We start from the raw sequence: 22,921 nt of genomic DNA on the forward strand, positions 1-22,921 counted from the left end.
AGAGTTCTGTTTGGTGCTGAGAGCCCATTTTATTTTTTCAAAGGAACAATGTCAGTTGAGTTACTACCTAAGTCTACAAAAATGCCATGTTGTGAATCAGATATACTCGGTTTGAGGTAAGCACTATTCTTTGCAGCATATATCACACCTCACTCCTGCTTAACCTGGATTTCAGGAAAGGTATGCCCTGAAATGAATCATGGTAATCTCATCCCCATTCCCCAAAGACCAGGCTGGGGATAGGACATGATTCAGTTCTGGACAGTGATATGGGAGGCAGCTTCACATTTGGATCACTCACAAAGCCTGCAGAAAAGAAAGTCTTTATCACCATCCTCACTCTTCTTCATGATGCTGGCATGAGGAAATGGAGTCTGGCATGATGGCAACCATCTATCTACTACTGATGAGAGGACAAGCAAGAGAAAAGACCAGAATATTGGGAACACTAGAGGGCAAGGATGGACATAGACGTGACTGAATTGCTGAGTGTCTTGGAGTCTGCCTACCTTCAGACTCCTTGTTGAGTGAAAATGTTAGTTGCTCAGTCATTTCTGACTCTGTGGAACCCCACGGATTGTAGCCCACCAGGCTCCTCTGTCCATAGACTTCTCCAGGCAAGAATACTGGAGAGGGTTGCCATTTCCTTCTCCAGGGGATCTTCCTGACCCAGGGATTGAACCCCGGTCTCCAGCATCTCAGGCAGATTCTTTACACTCTGAGCCACCAGGGAAGCCCCCAGTAAGACACAAATACCCTGTGATTTAGGCCATTGTTAATCGTTTTGTAGTTGCTACTTGCAGCTCAGTGCATTGGAACTGAAACGAATACCACCATTATTTCCAGGTGGAAATTCCCTCTATACTCAAGACAAAAATCCCTATAATATTTCATTGAGTTCAGCAGCTGTTGATGTGTACTAATGGGCCACACATGCAACAAATCAAGCAGGTCATGAAGATGACTCCAAGACATGCCTTGCCTTCCAGGGTCTCACCAGGAGACAGATGTGAAACTGATCCTAAAATTCATGTGGAAATGCATGGGACCCAGAGTAGCCAAAATAACCTTGAAAAAGAAAGACCAAGTTGGAAGGATGCACGCTTAATTCTAAAATTTACTACAAAGCTATAGTAACTAAGACTGTGATGTTGTCATGAAGATAGACATAAAAATCAGTAGAACAGAATTTAAAGTTCAGAAATCAACCCATACATCGACGTGTGCATGCATGTGTATGTTCAGTCATGTCCAACTCTTTGCAACCCCGTGGATGGTAGCCTGCCAGGCTCCTCTGTCCTTGGGATTTCCCAGGCAAGAATATTGGAGCAGGTTGCCATTTCCTTCTCCAGGGGATTTCCCTACCCAAGGGCGTGAACATGAGTCTCTTCCATCTCCTACATTGGCAGGCAAGTTCTTTACCACTAAGCCCCCTGGGAAGCCTGTCATACATGCATGGTCAACTGATTTTCTACAAAAGTACCAAGATAATTCAATGAAGTATGTAAATACTATATAAATAGCTTTAAATACAATGTAAGTGTTACCTAAGTGTTGCCAGTGCTTGGCAAATTCAAATTTTACCTTTTGGAACTTTCCAGAGAAAAAAAATTTTTTCCAAAATATTTTTTATCCTTGGTTGATTGAATCCATGAATGCAGAAACCTCTGATCTGAGGGCTGATGGTATACTGTTAATACTGCTTACCTGGAGTAGGAATAAGAAAAGAAATAGGTTATTAAATCTGTACTGCTTCAGTGATATGTTAATTGTATCATTTTGGAAGATAAATTAAACTTTAAAATGTTAATTTTCAATCTGTACTGTGGAACAATAAGTACAAATTAGTAATCAAAAAGTGCAAATCAACATTTTCAAGGATATAGGAGTTTAAGGGTCTCAAGGTTTAAGTATGGTTGTCTATTAACCTCCTCTGGAGAAGGCAATGGCACCCCACTCCGTACTCTTGCCTAGAAAATCCCATGGACGGAGGAGCCTGGTAGGCTGCAGTCCACGGGGTCGCTAAGAGTCAGACAGGACTGAGTGACTTCACTTTCACTTTCACTTTTCACTTTCATGCATCGGAGAAGGAAATGGCAACCCACTCCAGTGTTCTTGACTGGAGAATCCCAGGGACGGGGGAGCCCGATGGGCTGCCGTCTGTGGGGTCGCACAGAGTCAGACACGACTGAAGTGACTTAGCAGCAGCATTAACCTCCACACCCCACAAGCATTGCCATATTTTTTTTAGAAAAGAGCCCACAGCCATGCTAGTCAACAGCACTTAGAACAGCAGCTGGTCAGAGAAAGTTCCACACTTGAAGTGATTTCTAGCTGGCAAAAAAAGAAAAACCCACAAATAATATTAGCTCAAGGACCTTTTATAGCATGCTTAAGCCCTGGACTTCACACCATTATCCAAAACTTCCCCCACCCCCGATTTCTTTTCTTTCTTTGTTTAACGTTAAAGAGAATTTGTAGGAAGTTCTCTGGTGGTCCAGTGGTTAGGACTCTGAGCTTTCACTGCCAAGGGCATAGGTTCAATCCCTGGTTGGGGAACTAAGATTCTACAAATAAATAAAAAGGATAGATTTTTTTTTTAAAAAAGCAAGTTATTGCTTATAAAACAAAAGAGAAACTTGTAAAGAAATAAAGGCCAACAAATTAAACAATTTTTCTTCTAAATTAAACAAAATTTGTTCTAACATTTTTTCCTGATCTCTCTCATGCCTTTGAAATCAAGTGTGTTAGTATGATCACTCATGCTACATACTTGTCACTCAATGCTAGACTCTTAAGACCTCATTAATGCTTTGGATCAGGGTTTCTCTAATTTGAATGTGCATATGAATTACCTGGGAAGGGGCCTTGTTAAGGTACAAGATTGTGATTTCCAAAGGCCTGGGAGAAGGCCTCCCATTGTCCATTTCTCACCCTCAGGCAATGCCTGTGATGCTGCTCATGGACCAACCCCTAAACCAGATGATTTGGTAGAGCAGAACAATTTCAATATATAGTGCTCACCTCGGAGCACTACAGTAAGATTTTCCTTCTCATTAAGATATAATTCACATATCATAAAAACCATTCTTTTACCATTCTATGTGTTTTTTTTTTTACAGAGTTTGCAAATGTCACCACAATTATTTTAGAACATTTTCATCACCTGAGGAAAAAACCCCAGGCCTATCAGTAGACTCCCTCTTTACCCCCAAACCTCCCCCAGCCGCTGGCAACCAGGAACCTATTTTCTGTTTCTCCAGATTTGTCATTTCTGGAGTGGAATCATGCAATCATGTGTTGTCTTTTTGTGTCTGGCTACCTTTGTTTAGCATGATGTTTTCAAGGTGCGTCCATGTTGTGGCATACGCCAGTACTTCGTTCCTTTTCTGGCTGAATGATAGCCCACTGTGTGGATCGACCACGTTTGGTCTATCCATTCATCAGCTGATGGACACTCTGGGTGGTCTCACCTTTTTACTATCGTGAATGCTGTCTTGGCATTTTTCAAGAGTGCAACGGGGCCCCTGTTGTGTCAGAGTCACTTGTTCATCCAAGAGTTGGTTACTGCTACTGGTTTTTTTTTTGGCAGCATGCAAGGCATGTGGGATCTTAGGTCCCCAGTCAGAGATCAAACCAGCGCCCCCTGCATTTAGACTCTGAGTCTAAACCACTGGTCCGCCAGGGAAATCCCAGGAGTATGGTCTATTTTGAACATTTCATTTATGCCTTCCTTCTCCTCTCAATATTCTTATCATTTTTTTTTCTCTTTTTTATAAAACCAGCCTTAGCTATGCTATTTTCCCTCATAATAAGGATGTTAACAATGTTACAAAATTGCTATTATTTTCATTTTTAATTACTGATTGATTTCATGAATAATATTTGCTAACTTTTAAATATCCCAGTCTCAAAACATAATTGAGATAGTTTTCAAAAAATTTTTGGCACAGAAAACTTATTTGGTTTACATATTAATATTGGTCTTCTCAATTGTGTAAAAGAATGTGAACATTTGCCTAAATATAATTATTTCTTCATACACAGAAATTCTCATTGTATTTATTTCACTCACATCAGAAACATGGTGTATGTCTACTAGTTTTTAGTCTATTGCCCTATTATTTTTATACACAGCACTCTTTTAAAAACACATACCAAACGTGATGCTCAGTGTATTTATTTAATTTTCATTTTAATTGGAGAATAATTGCTTTACAATACTGTGATGGTTTCTGCCATACATCACCATGAATCAGCCGTAGGTATACATGTGTCCCCTCCCTCTTAAACTGCCCTCTCACCTCCCTCCCCATCCCACCCCTCTAGGTTGTCACAGAGCACCAGCTTTGGGTTCCCTGCATCATACAGCAAATTCCCACTGGCTATTTTACATATGGTAATGTTCATGTTTCAGTACTACTCTCTCAATGTATTTTAAGATATAAAGAGTAACGCAGTTTAGCAAAGCTCTGAACATTGTAATTAGTGGTTGAAATTAATATTGAAAATATTGCAAAGGGGATGAAATGTTCATTACATTCCAGCACTCTTTGGGAATGCTCACTTAGGTTGATATTCTGGATCTCCAGTTTTAACACACATGCACACACACTCTCTTCTTTAGCTGATACACTTCTCTGACCGTGGAAGAACAGCACAGTCTTTCCTTCTGGGTAAAGCTATCAAATATCACAGGAGAGATATCCTCTCTTGGCCAAATGAAACAGATGAGACTGTAGGCATAACGGTTAACCAGGCTTCATTGTAAAATAGACTTGAGCTAATTTCTTACTAATTTAGGCACATTACTTAACTGTGTTGACTTACTGCCCTTACCTCTAAAATGAGGACAATAATTTGGCATCAGAGAGTTATTATAAAATATTAAAATCAGTCAATATTATCTTATCTAAAGTTCTTAGCACAAGCTAAGAAATACATATACTTTAGCTTAAGTATTTTTGTTCTTGTTAGTTTTGTGTTACTTAAGGAGCGCCCTGCTGGGAAATATGAAGGAAAAAAGGCAGGAAGGAAAAATAAGCATGGGAGGTGACTAAGGGACTAGCTGGAGTGGATAATTTGCACTTAATACTGGTTGGAACCTAGCTTAGGAAAGTTAATCTAAGGCATATTATGCATGCGTGCATGCTAGGTCTCTTCATGTCTGACTCTCTGCGACCCGTGGACTGTAACCTGCAAAACTCCTCTGTCCATGGCGTTTCCCAGGCAGGAATACTGAAGCGGGTTGCCATGCCCTTCTCCAGGGGATCTTCCCAACCCAGGGATCAAACTCAAGCATTGGAAGGCGAGTTCCTTACCACTAGTGCCACCTGGGAAGCCCGATGCGTATTATAAAGGGCTTCAAAATAGAGCAGCTTTGTTTTTCTTTATTATTATTTATTGACCACTCTGTGTGCAAAGTGGACAGTTTGCAACTTGATTTGATGTATAGAACTTTGCATGCAGAAGAATGCACATCTTTCAAATACTCATGGAAGTTTCATGAAAATGGATCAAAGGCAATACCGAAAAGTTAAATTCTACAAAATAGAAAAACCATAAAAAGTGAATCATGTTAATTAACACGTATTATTCTTTTATTAATCTAAATTTTTAAAGACTTTCTCTATTCTTTGTAAATATTGTTTGTAACTAGGTTTTAATTACTGTTATTTGTTTTTAAATTTATTTGTTTTAAATTCAAATTTAGATTAAATATTTATTTTAAAATTTATTTTTATTTCTAAAATATTTGTTTGGCTGTACCAGGTCTTAGTTGTGGCGTGTGGGATCTAGTCCCCTGACCAGCAATCAAATCTGTGCCCCAGCATTGGGAGCATGGTGTCTAGGCCACTGGGCCATCAGAGAAGTCCCTAAAATATATTATTTTTTTAAATCTTGAATTTATTTATTTTTTAATTGAAGCATAATTGCTTTAGAGAATTGTGTTAGTTTCTGCCAAACATCAACATGAATCAGCCATAGGTATACATATGTTCCCTCCCTTTTATTTAATTTAAAATTTAGTTAATTTCTGCTTTTATCTTCATAGCACTCCTACTTTCTAATTTCTGAAGGTTAATTTAGCTCTTCTTTCATAATATCTTGAGTACATTTATTTAGTTTACTTTTAGTCTTCCTCCAGTGGTCAAGTATGGATGTGCGAGTTGGACTATAAAGAAAGCTGAGCACCGAAGAAGTGATGCTTTTGAGCTGTGGTGTTGGAGAAGACTCTTGAGAGTCCCTTGGATTGCAAGGAGATCCAAGCAGTCCATCCTAAAGGAAATCAGTCCTGGGTGTTCATAGGAAGGACTGATGTTGAAGCTGAAACTCCAATACTTCAGCCACCTGATGCGAAGAGCTGACTCATTGGAAAAGACTCTGATGCTGGGAAAGATTGAAGGCAGGAGGAGAAGGGGACGACAGAGGATGAGATGGTTGGATGGCATCACTGACTCAATGGACATGAGTTTGGGTGGACTCCGAGAGTTGGTGATGGACAGGGAGGCCTGATGTACTGTGGTTCATGGGGTCACAAAGAGTTGGACATGACTGAGCGACTGAACTGAACTGACTCTTCCTCATTTTGTTTTCCTTCTTTATTTTAAAATAAATTCATTCATAGTGTTAGTTTTCCACTATATACCTTAAACTTGAGAGCTAGTATTTTTATTTAATTTTTTAAAAAATAGGCATCAATTTTAATTTATATTTTTCCTTTTTTTCATCTAAGGATCCTGTGTGCTTAGTCACATCAGTCATGTCCAACTCTGATAAGCCTGGAGGACTACAGTCCATGGGGTTCTCCAGGCAAGAACACTGGAATGGGTGGCCATGCCCTCCTCCAGGGGATCTTCCCGACCCAGGGATTGAACCCACATCTCCTGCACCTGCAGACAGATTCTTTACCACTCATGCCACCTGGGAAACCCTTGAGAGAGGAAGTTTCAGATTTTCTGCTCTTGCACTTATAAACTATGGGACTCTGGAAGTTATCTCACCACCCTGACCTTTAGTTTTCTTATACACTAAGTAGGATTAATAATAAGGATCCTCAGTTTAGTTCAGTTGCTCTGTCGTATCAAACTCTTTGTGACTTCATGGACTGCATCATGCCAGGCTTCCCTGTCCATCACCAGCTCCTGGAGTTTACTCAAACTCATGTCCATTGAGTCAGTGATGCTATCCAACTATCTCATCCTCTGTTGCCTCCTTCTCCTCCCACCTTCAATCTTTCCTAGCATCAGGGTTTTTTCCAATGAGTCAGTTCTTCGTGTCAGGTGGCCAGAGTATTGGAGTATCAGCTTCCAGTGAATATTCAGGACTGATCTCCTTTACGATGGACTGGTTGGATCTCCTCGCTCTCCAAGGGACTCTCAAGAGTCTTCTCCAACACCACATTTCAAAAGCATCAATTCTTTGGTGATCCTACTGCTGCTGCTAAGTTGCTTCAGTCGTGTCCGACTCTGTGCGACCCCATAGATGGCAGCCCATCAGGCTCCGCCGTCCCTGGGATTCTCCAGGCAAGAACACTGGAGTGGGTTGCCATTTCCTTCTCCAGTGCATGAAAGTGAAAAGTGAAAGTGAAGTCGCTCAGTCATGTCCGACTCTTCGAGACCCCATGGACTGCAGCCTACCCGGCTCCTCCGTCCATGGGATATTCCAGGCAAGAGTACTGGAGTGGGTTGCCATTGGTGATCCCAGGGGGTGTTATAAAATTTTTTAAATTGGCTTTTGTTTGCTTTTGTCATTCTTTGAAATTAGTCTCTAGTTTCACTGAATTGGGGTCAGAAATTTGTAGAGATTTTTTTCTTCTTTACAAAGTTCAGTTCAGGGGCTTCCTTGGTGGTTCAGTGGTTAAAAATCCACCTTGCCACGCAAGGGACATTGGTTCCATCCCCAATCCAGGAAGATCCCACATGCCGCTGAACAACTAATTCTTAGAGCCACAACTACTGAGCCCAGGCACTGCAACTCCTGAGTCCTGAGTGCCTCCAGTCCATACTCTGCAACAAGAGAACCCACAGCAATAAGAAGTCTACACACTGCAACGAGGCATAGCCCCTGCTCACCACAACCAGAGAAAGCCCTCACGCAGCAACGAAGACCTACCATAGCCAAAAAATAAAATCAGTACATAAATCTTAAAAAAAAAACTTTAAAAATAAATAAATATTTCAATTTAATTAACCAAAAAAGCAATTCACTCATTTCTCCCACCCATACCCTGCCTCTGCAAACCACTTTTCTCTGTATCTATGAGCTTGATGGTGTGTATATATTAAATTCCACATAGAAGAAAGATCATATGGTATTTGTTTCCCTCTCTCTGACTAGTTTCACTTAATACCTTTGAACTCTATCCATGTCATCACAAATGGCATGATTTCATTCTTTGTTAATGACTGAATAATATTCCATTTTAAGTGTATACTACCGTTTTCTAATTCATTCATCCATTGATCATTACTTATGTTGTTTCCATATATTGGCTACTGTAAATAACGCTGCAATGAACATAGGGGTGCATACACCTTTCCAGCTTAGTGTTTTTGTTTTCTTTGCATAAATACTCAGAGGGGAAGTGGAATTTCGGAGCTGGACCACTCGCCACCTGGCTGACACTGAGGATACCATCGCTGGTGGCAGATGATACACAGATTGTCCCTGACAGAGGGGTGGCACTGCAATTGTTAAGTGAACCATTTGTGCTTCTTCCTAGATCAATTTCCAAATCTGAAAATGACAAGAAATGTTTTATTGGATTTCTGTGAGTATTGTTTAGCAAGGAGCTAGTGATCAATATGATTACTGGTTATGTTTTGTTCTTATATTTTAGATTTCTCCTAGTTTATGATTGCTTTGATTGCACTATTTGAAGAAATATTTTGTCATCTTTTTCCATCTTCTTTGTTCAATTCCTCTATTCTACTGGAGTTCTCTTTTAATCTGGAGATTTCCATCCCAGCGCCCTCTATCTGCCCGCTTCAGTTTGAATGAGCTGCAGTTCCAGTCTTGTGGACAGTTGTCCTCATGGGGCTTCCCATTCCTGCCTTCTTCTGTTAAATCCATTGTTTTCTGGATTCCACGTTTAAAACCTTTCTTGATTTATGCCCTGATTTTGTGGAGGCACTTTCTTAGAAGAGTGGTAAAGGGGAAAATTTTATGAGTCTGAAAAATGTCTCTAATCTGTCTTTCCATTTGGTTGATGATTTGACTGGACATAGAATTTTGAGTTGAAAATGGTGGGTTTTTTTTTTTAATCAGAAACTTAAAGGCATTGCTTTGTTTTCTGCTTGAGATGGATCCTGATTCAACAGCTGCTCAACAAACATTCCAGGTAGTGGGCCAGGCATTGGAGATACAATGTTGCATATGACAAAGCTGCCTGCCTCCCCTGGTCATTCAGTGGTTAAGACTTCACCTTCCAGTGCAGGGAGTTGTGGATTTGATCTCTGATCTGGGAGCTAGGATCCCACATGCCCTGCAGCCAACAAAACAAAACAAAATGGAGACAATATGGTAACAAATTCAATAAAGACTTTAAAAATAGTCCACATCAAAAAAATCTTAAAAAAAAAAAAAAGACAAAGTTGCTACTCTCATGAAGGAGACATAATAAAAACAAGAAAAAAAGACTTGGTTTGTGCTATGAAGAATTTAAATAAGGCCAAGGATATAAATGCTGACTGGGAATGCTATTTTAGGTATGATGGGAAGGGACACCTCAGAGGAGGTGACATTTGAGATGAGAGTCGAATTGTGAGAAGTAGTGAGTCATGCAAAGATCCAGGGAACATGTGTTCTAGTCAGAGACAATGGCAAAGAAAAGTCTTCAAGAATAAAATGAGTCTGGCACGTGTAACTGGAGTGTGGTACACAAGGGAGGAAATGCTGGAAAATGAGTTTGGTTCTGATTCTCTTTACTTTGTAAGTGACCTATTATGTTTTATTTCTAGAAGCATTTAGGGGTTGGTGGTAACTTGAGATGGCTGTGAACTCTTTGGTATTTCTCCCATTGACAGGGAAGATCTATGTTTCCTCCCCTTTAATCTGGGCCCTGTGACTCTCTGATGAGTAGAATATAGCAGAAATGACACTGTGTCCGTTTCTGGATTTGAAAGACTGGCAGTTTCTCTTTCCTGCGTATTGGAGCATTTGCTCTTGGAACCCATCTGCCATGCTGTAAGGAAGTTCAAAACACACGAAGAGGCCACAGGTCGGCCACTGCTGAGCTGCTAGCCAAAGTCTGTGGGACCTGCCAGCCATGGGAGTGAGCGTTTTGAAAACCCAAATCCTTGGAGCCTTGGAATGACTCTGGTTTTAGCTGCAGCCTGATTGCAGCCACGCAAGAGCCCTCTCCCAAATGAGAATTGGCTAGCCGAGCCCTGTCAACTCACAGGACAGTGAGAAATAGTTTTAGTTATTGTACCAGACACCTGCTGGGCCCTTTCAATCGGGAGATTCATCTCCTTCAACTTTGGGAAATACTTTCATTATTCTCGTATTCTTTCTTTGATAATTTCTTCCTTCTGCTTTTTTGTTCTATGTCTGGATCTCCTGTTAATCAGATGTGAGACTTCATGGACTGACTCCCTAGGTCTCTTATATGCTTTCATATTTTAAATCTTTCTTTAAATCTATTTTTAAGTTATTTTGTTAAGCTTACCTTGAATTCTCTACTGTTGTTTCTTTTTCCAGAATACACGGCAAGTTTGGTTTTTGGTTTCGGTTTTGCATTTGTCTAACTGATAGGCACCAGGAGGGGGTGAGATGGGGCGTTGGCGTCACTTACACCTGGTTTTTCTTTTCAGCCCCGGTTCTCTTGGTTCTCTTGGGAGTTTTCGGCTCTCTCCAACGTTCCTGGTGTTTCATTGGCCCTCTCCCCCCAGCTCTGGGCTGAGACACCTCAGCTCTGATTCCCCTGTCATCAGACCTCCATCCCCTTCCCGTTACCCACAAACATGGAGCCATCTCTTGGCTGGTCTGCCATCCAGTTTGCTTCATGATTGCCCTAAGACGCTTAAAAACAAAAAACATCCTTTAGCAATCACTTTAATGAAGTACCTTTAAGGGAAAGAGTTAAGTGTGTGTGTTCCACTTCCTTAATGGGAGTTTCTTTTTCACTGCATAAGGAGATAATGAACCATAAACATTATCTTTTTATTTTCATCAATCCACCTGTTTACTGTCATAATAAACATTAGTTTAAGTTTACTTTCCTTTTAGAACTTTTAAATAATCAGCAGTTCTAGGCATTTCCTGGGGAATGTTTTGTTTTCTTTGCGTTCTCGGCCACATGCTAGTAATTTTCAGCAAGTCTGCACTTACATGAATTTGAATTAGGCAAATAAGTAATACAAAATAAAAATATTACAAAACCTTACTTTATAAGCAAATTTTGAAATATGTCAAATATCCTCAAATTAAAAACAATATTTTTTTCTTTCGTTAATTAATTAGTTTTTAGGTTAAGAATTCTTTCAAAGCTGACGGGACAAATGATGAAAACGGCATGGACGCAGTAGCCACGTGGTGGCGCCACTTCCGCTGGTAAGCAGACGTGTCTGCGGTTTTCCTCGGGGCTGAGGGAAGGGACTACGCTGTTCGCTGTTCCCAGGCATTGGGACTTTGGCTTGTGATTTTCAGTCAGTTCAGTTCAGTCGTTCAGTCGTGTCCCACTCTTTGCAACCCCATGGGCTGCAGCACGCCAGGCCTCCATGTCCATCACCAACTCCCGGAGATTACTCAAACTCATGTCCATTGAGTTGGTGATGCCATCCAAGCCTCTCATCCTCTGTTGTCCCCTTCTCCTCCCGCCTTCAATCTTTCCCAGCATCAGGGTCTTTTCAAATGACTCAGTTCTTCGTATCAGGTGGCCAAAGTATTGGAGTTTCAGCTTCAGCGTCAGTCTTTCCAATGAATATTCAGGGCTGATCTCCTTTAGGATGGACTGGTTGGATCTCCTTACCGTCTAAGGGACTCTCAAGAGTCTTCTCCAACACCATAGTTCAAAAGCATCAAATCTTCTGCGCTCAGATTTCTTTATAGTCCAACTCTCATATCCATACATGACTACTGGAAAAAACGATAGTTTTGACTAGACGGACCTTTGTTGGCAAAGTAATTTTAGTGTAATTGAAAGGTTTTTTTTAAATATATCGAGGCAATTTAGCCCAATCATGATGCCTTGGCACTAATGTGAGGACTAAAGCAATGCTTCTGGGTAAATGAACTTGGAACAGAACTTAGATTTGATAGGAAACCTGTCAGGAGGCCAAAACAGCTCATGATGGCAGGACAGGAGATTGTTTAGAAGGCATCCTGTACAATATGGGAGGTGATGCTGAGAAAATTACGGATAGCACTAAGATGCACATTAACTACAATGACCGTGGACCCAGGTCCTCTAAAACTATGCCCTTGACTTCCATGCTTGTTCTTAAGGGAAAATATGACTTAAAATGTTTGAGGGTTGAATTACACAAGAACTTCCAAGAAAACACGATCAAATGTGATCACCCTGAACCATCCTATTCCTGAATAGGGGTTTTCTGCTTTTAGAGGGTTTTTTTGTCTTTGTCTTATTTGGACTGTGTAGGCCCGTGGAGAAGGTGAGGTGGGGGGACAATTTTACACCTGATGAAATTGAACATATAATGTTCGGACACTTGATCCAAGTCCAGATTAGAAAGGAGATGAATCAGGGCCAAACATCCAACCTTCAGACGCCTCATTCAAAACTCACTCAGGTGTTTTGCTACTATAGGGTTTTTAGACACACACACATATATCACAGAACTCCATGTTCTTAAAGAATTCCTTCCCAATTCAATCAAAATATTTAAATATATGAGAAGTAAGATTAAAATCAGTTGAATTCAGTGCTCTGAATAGTAGAATAATTTTGAAAATGAAATATTTACACTAATGAAAATTAGATCACCCTTCAAATTTTCTTCAAAAAATTACTATTCACATGAGATAAAATTCCTAGACCAGAAAAGGAGGCAATCTTCCTCTTTCTCTGGACCCCAGTCTCTACCCTTCCCTGGCCCATCCTGGCCCGCCCCCCCGGCACCCCACCCCCGGCCCCCCCAGCTCCCCGGAGGCAGCCACTGTCACTAGTTTTTTCTGTGAATTTCTAAAAAGAGTCATTAATTTATATATCTTAATACAGTATAGTATGAGTTTTTCAGAACATAGAACTTATATACTATACATAATGTAGTATACACATGCAAACTTATACCCTCCTTTAGACACACTGTGCTGCATCTTAATTTTTTTTCACTTAATGATGTATCTTGGGGAGTTTTTGGTGTTGGCACGTGAAGAGCGCCCCATCATTTCTAAGAGTTGCTAAGTTTCCCGCTGCATAGTTGCACATTTAATTCATTAAATAATTCAATAAATGGAATTTTTTTTTAGGTATCTTTGCCATTTAGAATTGGCATTAACAGCCCTTGCTCACTTCGCCTTTCCCAAAGGGGCCTAGTGACATTTTCAAAAAAGACGACTGGATTTTACCAGGTAGAAGAGGTCAGTAGAAGTTGACAGTGACCTGTCCCCATTTACCAAAAGCACTTCTCATTTTATAGCTTTTTTTTTTTTAAAGACTGTTTTGTTTTGAAAAGTAAGCAAAATATAGAACTGCCCCCAAGGAAATTTGATTGCAGCTCGAAGCCGTAGAGACTGGCTTCAGATCCCAGATACACTTAGAAAAACAGAGCACCTTGGGCTGCCAGCACCTGCACGCTCTCTGCCCCTTGTTGTCCTCCCTCTGGGCGGCAGAGGTTTCTGGAAAGTTGCCTCTGGCCTGGGTCAGATTGCTTACACACTGCCGGCTCCCAGGCCAGCATTCCCAACCTTAAGCCAAGGCACATTTATAGAACGCGTCCATGTGATGCTGGGAAGACAGACCGCAGGCGGAGGGCAGTGCTGAAGAGCCGTAACATCAGGAAGAGAGGGCCTCTCCCCCTCTCTGCCCCTCATGCTGAAAGGATACTGGGTAAGTAAGCCTCAGATTGATGGCTTTATTCCTTTGAGCAACATGTGCTTTAAACTGGTTTGGCTGCTGAGATTAGTGGGGTATATGCATTGCTTTCTTTCTTTTTTCCCTTATAAAGGGGAATTGAAGGCCCATCTGTGCTTATTTCTTCCCTTCTGATTGTCTCCAAAGTCACATAAACCGTATTTTTTTCTTTCCACTTAGTGATTTGTTGCTTTTGGTAGGACAAGTCCCCATTAACCTAGACCTTCGTCTCTTCCCTGGTAAAATAAGGTTTGGGCTAGGTGATTATTGAAATTTCTTCTGGCTTCTGTGATGATTCTGCCGACGGCAAACTGGATTTTCAAGTATTTATGAGCCTGTGGAATGATGATTTAAGAGAGCCCTGAGGGCCTGAGACACCAAGACTTTATGACAAAAAGTTATTTTAAAGCTGGCAACGCTGTTGATTTTGACGTGTTTGCACAGCGTCTCCCTAGACTCACACAAGTACCTTTTCAGACCTGCTTCTGACGTCGTGGCTGCCAACTTGAGCTGCCACATGATCTCAACAAAAGTCAAGTGTTTCTGAGTTTGACTTGGTGTCAGCTATAACCCAGTCGTCAGATCACACTGAAGTAAGGCAGTGAACTTAGCCTCATGAGAGAATCTAGCAGCTCAGTTAAACACAGTGGAGTGTGGGAGTGTGTGTGTGTGTGTATGTGAGTGGGTGTGTTTTATTTCACAGCACGTTCCGTGCAGCAGAAATGCACAGACTGAAATTCTTCATCCCACTTACTCTTAAGTATAATCCAGTGTGTAATAGCTGAGTTTGTGTGGATGCAGGGGACAAAGCTCCTCCCAGTTTTAGCTGCTGCTCCCATACTGGGCCACCATCCTCTCCAGTGAAGACCAGTTGGCTCCCTGGGGGGTTTCCTGCTCTCAGGTCTAGCCGACCTTGCCCGGTTGCTTCTCTCTGCGTCCTCCTGCACAGATGCCGAAACCAGATGGGCCTTGTTGATGGCTGAGGTTCAGGGGAACCCTTACAATCCAGTTCTGCTGTGAGTGTCCACAGGTTTTTGCTTTTACCATCCAATTTGTTCTGTCTGTTTACAAGAGGGGATTTGGGAAGACCTAAAACTGCTGCCACCATCTTCCCAGAATTTCACTCGGCAGGCATTTAATTGCACTCAGGGAGACCAGCTCGCTTCTGCAAGAGCGCTAATGGGTAGTGATGAGGGTCTGGCCCAGGAGCCAAGGCAACAGGCAGGAAGGGGACAAGAAAAGAGACCTCAGGAAGGAAGACTTCAGAGGGCTTGGTGAGCGTGTACTGGAGAGACGAGAGGAATGAAGCAGAGGGGCAAATAAAAGATAATCATCAATTCATTCAGCAAACATTTAAGTGATCCCCACGTACCAGACCCCTGGAAACAGTGGAGGGAAGGAGGCAATAGTTTGCGCACCAGTCACATAATCCAGGCCCTTGTGGAGCCCCCAGGCTAGTGGGGAGACAGACTAACTAAGCAATCACCACACAGTGTAGAGTTACCGTGAGAGCCCCAGGGAACGTGGCTGAGAGAATGCGGGCCTCTCAGCGGAAGTGGGAAACTCAAGTGAGGGATTGGCTGGGAGATATCAAATGTGCATTTCTGGAGGTTGAGTGACTGTGCATCATCCAAGTGGAGATATCCGTCAGAGAGTTAAAAATGCGGTTGAGGTGGAAGGGAGAGGTCAGGGCTGGCGTCTAGATCGGTAGCCTTCTCCATGGGCTCAGTAGAAGAAGCTAGGGGACCTGAGGAATCTTCTAGGAGAAACCAAGGCTGGAAGATCAAATCCTGAATCTCATTAGAAGGCTTTACAAAGAGGGGAAGAGGAGCACTGGAGAAGGAAAAAGAGAACGAGGTTTTGCAGCACCTTTCAGAAAAGTCCTACTTGGAGGGAGTTTGTGGAGGAGGGTGGGGTGATGGTGTCAGGTGCTATGGAAATGCTGGAAGACGAAGACTGAGAAGAGGCCAGAGTGTGAAGGTCATGGGCAACTTTTGAGTGTGGTTTTAATCCAGAAACATTTGGTTGCAAGAAACAGAAACTCATTTAAAAAGAGAAGGGGTGATTAGTTGAGAAGACACAGCTCGGGGTTGTGGCAACTCTTTTCAGACCTCCTTCTCAGTTACCACCTGCTTCATTCCAGTCTGAGGGTGGGCCAGTCTTGTGCTGGGCGCCCAGTCCCAGTCCTCACTCAGGTCAGCACGCACAGGCTCTGGGGGTCTCTGGCACTGAGCTAAGCTCTCCTTCTTCATCGCCTCCTGGCTTGTAGCCTCCTTCATTGTCTTCCAAGACCCCTATCAAATAGCAAGGGAGGATTCACTTTCTGTAGCCAGGCTGCTTATCTGTGCGAAGTTCTGGAATGCCTAAAACTGGTTGTGGCTCAGGGTTCCAGGTCACCAGGGGAACATCCAGACTCTACCAAGGTCCAACTCACCTCTGAATAGTTGCCTTTGGTGCTGATCAAATCCTGGGTTGCAAGGTTTAAACCATGAAATATTATTTCTTTCTGCTTGTGCTCCTTTGGTACGAAAGGACTGGGAAGGGTTTGGAGGTGGGTGAAGCGGGAGTGATCATTTCTAAGTAGGACCAGGTTTCTCATTTTGAAGGGACACAAATTTGTAGGTGACTCAATGAGTTTAAAAAACATGGCCCTGGGAATTCCCTGGCAGTCCAGTGCTTTCACTGCCAAGGACCTGGGTATTATGAATGCTCATTCAGTATGTGGTGGGCAGAGAGAAGGATGAAAGAGTAGTTTTCACAGCAAAGGATAAAAGCAAGCCCTTGAAAGTCTCCTGCTTGAGTGTGTGATTTGGTGGGAGTAGAGAAGTGTAAGCTGGGTGACTGTGACAAGTGAAGACAAGGATGTGGATTTAATAGGCCGGGGGTACGGGACGGCAGTGGGTAGCTGATAGGGAAGGGAGAGAGCCAGGACAAATGCCATTGATCAGATTGTGGAGTACTGGCCAGCAGAAAACCAAACTCACTGTGATGCTCACTCTGGTCCAACGCTCTGATTCCCAAGGAGATGACAAGCCTGGGTGAGATTTGTCCAGCTCAGCACAAGAGATCCCATCCCAACACCAAAGGCAGGGCATGGGGACCAAGATTCCACGTGGTGAGACAACAGAGGAGCAGCCAGACACCAACCAAGAAACTCACACAGAGAGACAATCTCTGTGGGCTTGGCTGCACCCTCTGACGGTCACTGAATAACCCATGACCCCTGTCCTAGGGTTCTTGATTCGGTTGTGTTCAGAAGAGGTGGAGATCCATGTGTTTTTACAGTCCTAGCCTGGCAGGCAAGTTTGTGTGTGTGTTTCAATTTTGGGCAATGCCTGCATATAGCAGGGGCAACTCAGAATAGCTGCCACTTTGCTAACGTTTCATAAATGTTAATGGAGATGTTTAAAATTGACACAGTGGAGTCACTGGTGTGAGTGGGTGCTCTGAGTTTATGACCTAAAAAGGTGAATTTCTGCTCCACACTCAAGTCAGGGAACAGCTTGGCTGAACCCAGTGCCAGAAGTGGTGCCAAAGAATTATAAAGAGATTAAACCCAGCAACGCAAGCTAATGTTGTTCTAGCAAAGAGGGCTCACTTTCTGTAGCCAGGCTGCTTATCTGTGCGAAGTTCTGGAATGCCTAAAACTGGTTGTGGCTCAGGGTTCCAGGTCACCAGGGGAACATCCAGACTCTACCAAGGTCCAACTCACCTCTGAATAGTTGCCTTTGGTGCTGATCAAATCCTGAGTTGCAAGGTTTAAACCATGAAATATTATTTCTTTCTGCTTGTGCTCCTTTGGTACGAAAGGACTGGGAAGGGTTTGGAGGTGGGTGAAGTGGGAGTGATCATTTCTAAGTAGGACCAGGTTTCTCATTTTGAGGGGACACAATTTTGTAGGTGACTCAATGAATTTAGAAAACATGGCCCTGGGAATTCCCTGATGGTCCAGTGCTTTCACTGCCAAGGACCTGGGTTCAATCTCTGGCCAGGGATCTAAGATCACACAAGCTGAGGGGCATAGCCAAAACAAACAAAGAAACAAAAAAAAACAAGAAAAAAAAAACAAGAAAAAACATGGCTCTGTATGCACTTTTGGTCACTCAAAATCCCATCCCTATGACTACACTTCTGCTGAAACATAGGTTCAAGTTAGGATCTGATGACGTTATTTCACATCTCGTATTTCATAGCAAACAGATGAGATAACAACTCTTGAATCCTGTCAGTCACAAGATCATCCTCTTCTGTGTTCCAGTTCTTTGAAGAACATTTGGTGAGGGTATTGTGTGCATCATCTGGCGGAAGCATCATGATTTGACATCTGTTGAGTGTACTTCCCTCTCCCCCAGCACCAGCCCCAGGCTGTCTAAGGCTGAGATGCTTTTGCAAATGCCTCATCCCTTGGTGGCTTGGGCCTTCCCGGGTGGTGCTAGTGGTAAAGAAGCCACCTGCCAGGGCAGGAAACATAAGAGACACGGGTTCAATCCCTGAGTCAGGAAGAGCCTCTGGAGAAGGGCATGGCGACCCACTCCAGTATTCTTACCTGGGAAATCCCGTGGACAGAAAAGCCTGGGGGCTACAGCCCATGGGATCGCAAAAAGCTGGACACAACTGAAGTGACTTAGCACACAGCACACAGCACTGGTGGCTCACTCGGCAAAGAATCCGCCTGCAGTGCAGGAGGCCACCTGCAGCGTAAGAGACCTGGGTTCGATCCCTGGGTCAGGAAGATCTCCTGGAGAAGGATATGGCTACCCACTCCAGTGTTCTTGCCTGGGAAGTCCCATGGACAGAGGAGCCTGGAGGGCAATAGTCCACGGGGTTGCAAAGAGTCGGACACAACTTAGCAACCGAGCAACACCAACAACAAATTACGAGCAGGTCACCTTCATGCATGCTTGGAAAGGGATGATCTGCCTGCAGTCATCACCGTGGATGGGGCAAAAATTGACTCAGTTGGGGTTGTTGGAGAACTGGAGTCACGCATGAAAGAGGAAGAATTTCCTTCCCTCTCTCCCAATCTCCTTCCCTTTCTTCACTTTTTATTGTGGACTTTCCAAGCATGCACAAAGGTGAAGAGAATATTATAAGAACCCTCATATACTCATTACTAGTTTCAATGATTATCTACATCTGGACAATCTTATTTCATTTATTACTCTACTTGCCATTAATGTCTGTCCCAACTATGATATTGTTTTAAAATAAATCATTCCATCATTTAATCAGTAATATTAAGTTACATACCTCTAAAATATGAGGACTCCTTTTAATATGTGTATAACTGCCGGGCCAACCGGAAGATTTCAGCGAGCAACACGACGCGTTCCTTTAGGCTAAGAAATAAAGAGACAGAACAGATGGGGTCGAGAGGATCGCTGCAGTCAACGATGATTCTTTATTTCTCAGGGTTACATATATACTAAACCAAGAAGAGAGGCATCCCAAAGAAAATTCTTCCCCATGTACATCATCTTTAAGATAACAATCACCAGAGCTCTCTCCTGGCGCCAAAGGCATCCTACTTATCTTAAGGGCAGTCGTGCAAAGCCATCTATCTGCACCTTGTGTGCATTCAAGGCTCACTAATGGTCTGTTAGGAGTTAACTTGGATAGTAAATTCCAGAGGGGTGGCGGGACAGAGAGCTATGTCTGCGAACAGACCCTTGATAATCAATCAAGGCAGCTCCCAGAGTCAGCTCTTTCAAGCCGCTCCCCGCATATAATGATAACATTATCATACCTAAAAATAAAAGATAATTCCTTGATATTAAAAATCCTGTTGGTATTCAAATATCACTGGTTATCTCATTTTTTAAGGCAGTTTATTTCAATCAGGGCTCAAACAAGAACCACAAATTTCCTTGGGTTGATATGTCTCTTAAGGTACTTTTCTATTTCACACCCCACTTCCGCCCAAGTTTCCATAACTCTCCTATATTCTCCATTATATATGTCCTCCAGAAACTTTCTGTCTTTCACCATTACAGTTAACTTTTTGGTCCTCTTTGTAAGAGTTAAGTTCTTGTCTGCTACTTCCACCTTTAGGACATCTGTATGTCTGTTTTTACTGATCATTCTCCCTCTTGATTATAGGTTCTGTTTTCCTACTTCCTCACATATCCAGCAGTCTGTTATTATGTACTGGATATCATAATATCTGTAGGTAATAGATTCTATTCTCTTCCTTTAAATAGTATTGCATTTTCCTCTACTGGCAGTTAAGTTACTGGAAGATTGCCTTGATCATGTGGTGGCTTAGTTTTAGACCTTGTTAAGGTAGGTCTATTTTGATTTAGCCCTTATTCCTAGGGGATAGTGTTTAGTCCTGAAATATGGTCTTTATTCATATGGTGTAGTTCTTCCAGGGTTTTAATGAGAAGTGCAAAGCATTTACCAAGACCCTCTAATTCCATGGGGGGCTTCCCTGATGGCTCAGACAGTAAAGAATCTGCTGGCAATGCGGGAGACTCGGCTTAGACCCCTGGGTCATGAAGAAACCCTGGAGAAGGGAATGGCTACCCACTCCAGTATTCTTGCCTGGAGAATTCCATGGACAGAGGAGTCTGGCAGGCTACAGTCCGTGGGGTCGAGAAGAGTTGAACATGACTGGGTGACTAACTACACTACACTTCTAATTCCATGGGACTTTGGATGGCAAACTACCCTCTCAACACTGGGCAGTTGCTAAAACGCCTCTCAGATCTTTCAGCTTCTAGCTGTTGCTTTTTCTTGAGCTCTTTGGAGCTCACCCTGAGGATGTGCATTCTAGGAATCGCTCAGAGACTTGAGGCGAATCTGTGTGCAGATTTTGGGGTTCTCCCTCTGCGGCTCCTTCCCTGAAGAGCTCCCCCCTCAATTCTATCATCTCTGGCAGACTCAAACTCTGTTTCTTTAACTTAGCAATGGTGAGGTTTTCTGCTTGAGTTTTGGTCCTCATTTATCAAATAGTAAAACTATTAGATTTCAAAGATAAAAGATAAAATTCTCATGACCTCCAGAGAGAAATATCAAATAACTTATAAAGCCAAAAGAAGTAGAGTGCTATCATATTATTAAAAATCAACACACAAAGCAAAGTAATCATGAAATAGCATTTTTAAAACCCCTCCAAAACCCGATGAACTAAAAGTGTGAATGAAGGAGTTTATCTTCAGTCAACCTGTTCTTCATATCTCAAGGCTAGAATAAAACAGGTTTCAGCATATAATAACTTACCAAATTCTGCTGCCTTGGGAATTGATTGTTCTGGGTAAATTTTCCCAGGTATTCAGTGATTCCTTTCAATGTGTAGATTCAGGTATTTTTCTATTTCAGGAATTTTTTTCTTGGATCAACGTTTTTAAATATCTGCTCTCCTCCATTGTTTTGTTTTTTTTGTTCAAAGACTTCAACAATAGGGATATTACTCTCTCTTTGTCTCCCATGTCCATATTTTCTCTCTGACCCTATTTGCTTCTTTCGTCTTTTTAAAAAATAGTTTTAATTATGGCTGATGCCACAACTAGAATTTATTTTTTTTTTATTTTATTTATTGTTTTTGGCCACGCTGGGTCTTCACTGCTGTGTGTGGGCTTTCTCTAGTTGCGGCGTGGCGGCTGCTCTCTGGGTGCAGCGTGGAGGCTTCTCACTGAGGTAGCTTCTCTTGTTGCAGAGCACGGGCTCTAGAGCATGGGCTCAGTAGTGGTGACTCGTGACTTGGTCGTGCCTCGGCATGTGGAATCTTCTTGGGCCAAGGATCGAACCATGTCCCCTGCATTGGCAGGCAGATTCTTAACCACGAGATCACCAGGGAAGTCTTATTTGCTTCTTTCTTGTGTCATTTCTCCTTCTCTTCATCACCTGGTTCTCTTCAAAACCAGGTTCCTGGTTTTCTTCAGTGCCCCTTTTTAGCTTTTTATTCGAATCTATTCTTTCTTGGGTGCCTTGTGATTTATTTCTTTCTGAGGTAATCCAGCCGTTTTCTATTTCCTTCTTGAGTCCAGTCAATTGTCTTTACATTTCTCCCTGATTTTTGTTTACTGAATTTTTGAGTTTTCGATTTGAAGTGTTTTACATATGCTTGACAGCATGTTAAAAAGCAGAGACATTACTTTGCCAACAAAGGTCTATCTAGTTAAAGCTATGATTTTTCCAGTAGTCATGTTTGGATGTGAGAGTTGGACTATAAAGAAACCTGAGTGCTGAAGAATTGATGCTTTTGAACTGTGGTGTTGAAGAAGACTCTTGAGAGTTCCTTAGACTGCAAGGAGATCAAAACAGTCCATCCTAAAGGAAATCAGTCCTGAATATTCTTTGGAAGGACTGATGCTGAAGCTGAAACTCCAATACTCTGGCCATCTGATGCGAAGAACCGACTCATTGGAAAAGACCCTGATGCTGGGAAAGATGGAAGGCGGGAGGAGAAGGGGACGACAGAGGAGGAGATGGTTGGATGGCATCACGGACTCGATGGACATGAGTTTGAGGAAGCTCTAGGAGTTGGTGATGGACAGGGAAGCCTGGCGTGCTGTAGTCCATGAGGTCGCAGAGTCGGACAAGACTGAGTGACTGAACTGAACTGACGTATGCTCGAATGCTTGTTTAAGAACATTTAATTCTGTTTGGTGGTGGTGTTGTTCAGTCGCTAAGTTGTGTCCAACTTTTTGTGACCCCATGGACCCCAGCACACCAGGCTATTCTGTCCTCCACTATCTCCCAGAGTTTGCACAAATTCATGTGCGTTGAATAGGTGATACTATCCAACCATCTCATTTTCTGCAATTGTCTTCTCCTTTTGCCTTCAATCATTCCCAGCATCAGGGTCTTTTCTAACGAGTTGGCTCTTCATCAGGTGGCCAAAGGATTGGAGCTTCAGCATCAGTCCTTCCGATGAATATT

The 22,921-nt window shown here is 42.5% G+C and overlaps 1 protein-coding gene across 13 annotated transcripts in view; it reads left to right on the forward strand.

Annotated features, from left to right (window-relative positions):
* The first annotated feature begins 13,906 nt into the window (after positions 1 to 13,906).
* The window catches only part of TACC2 (transforming acidic coiled-coil containing protein 2), a 227,539-nt gene continuing 218,524 nt past the window's right edge, over positions 13,907 to 22,921 (forward strand). For all 13 annotated transcript variants that reach the window (XM_043926874.1, XM_043926880.1, XM_043926884.1 and 10 more), the window contains exon 1: positions 13,907 to 14,014. The gene's annotated coding sequence lies outside the window, so the exon portion shown is untranslated. The remainder of the gene's footprint in view (positions 14,015 to 22,921) is intronic.

Source organism: Cervus elaphus, chromosome 15 (assembly GCF_910594005.1).
Source record: "Cervus elaphus chromosome 15, mCerEla1.1, whole genome shotgun sequence".
In the NCBI taxonomy this organism is placed as follows: domain Eukaryota; kingdom Metazoa; phylum Chordata; class Mammalia; order Artiodactyla; family Cervidae; genus Cervus; species Cervus elaphus.